The sequence below is a fragment of the Populus euphratica genome, unplaced genomic scaffold, assembly GCF_000495115.2.
Source record: "Populus euphratica unplaced genomic scaffold, PopEup_1.0 scaffold286.1, whole genome shotgun sequence".
Classification (NCBI taxonomy): Eukaryota; Viridiplantae; Streptophyta; class Magnoliopsida; order Malpighiales; family Salicaceae; genus Populus; species Populus euphratica.
The window spans coordinates 201,703-202,982 of record NW_011500165.1 but is presented as its reverse complement, the minus strand read 5'-3'; positions in this window follow the sequence as shown (position 1 = coordinate 202,982).

Here is a 1,280-nt window from a genome sequence, read left to right as displayed (position 1 = left end):
AATGGCAAAATAATTGTCAAGGTTAGAGGATCTACTAATGGTACTTCAAATAAATATAGTATAAAATCTTTTTATTACTCAACTGAAAACCACACACAAAGGAGGTTTCAATCAGATTATAATTTATTAACATGATTATATTAATTATCTTATTTAAGTAATGTTAATACTTGAAAGTATGGTCAGATATTCATGGTGATAACTTATATCAACAACAAATCAAGTTTATTTCATAGCACATGTGTCAGTTATACTATACAGTAAGCTATGAAAATGTCAAGTATTTGTTGTACTAAGGGTTGTACAACATAAATTTATATTAATTATTTAATAAGCAGTGCATTAAGAGTGAGTAAGATAATAAATACAAAATATGTTAATATCAAGCATTAAAGCCCATGTTGAGTTTATACTATACTTATTCTTATACTATTAATGTAACTAGACCTTATCACATAAATCAAATGATTGATTGATGTGTTTATCTACTGGAATTAAGAAGATAAAGAGAGAGCTAAGCTTAGAAAAGAAATGCTAGTTAAATTCAAATTGGAACACCATTTAGTTATTAGATCATAACTAGAACTGTAGAACTTGGATTTAGGTCTGGTTAATATGGATAGAAAGCTAAGATATATCCTAAAACCTTTATGAGAGGCCAAGATTCAAAAGGATCATTTTCAAGTTTAAATTGTAGCAACAATAGAAAAGTCAGAATTTATCCTACAACCTAGATATTGTTCAGTGTTTAGCCTATATCTTGAGTTCTAGAAGTCTAAATGATCTCATTCTTATTTTTTTTTTGAAAGCTGAGACAATTTTCCAAAACTTTCATGCAGACTATATATTCAAATTTAAACGTTAGCAATTATATTTTTTATAGATAAGAAGATAAGGATTGTTGTCAAGTCAAGATGTGGTCACTTACTTAACAATTAGTCATCAAATCAATAATTTTAAATTTTAGCCTATAAAATGAGGCATTTTCCATACATTTAGGCATCTTGGTTTTCATATCAAGATCATCTTCTTGCTCTCTTTCTTTATATTTTTGTAATGCTTAAGTTATGTTTTTATTAATCTTTTGTTTATACCTTTTATTTCCTTTACTACATTTATATAATTGATTAGTACTTAAAAGTGCATTTTTATCAAGGTTTTATATCATCATTTTGCACTTGAAGTATCAATAACTCCTTAACTAAAGCATGTTTTATAATAATATATCTAATAATACAAGATACCTTTAATTTGTGGTAAATATTCATTTTAAATACAGG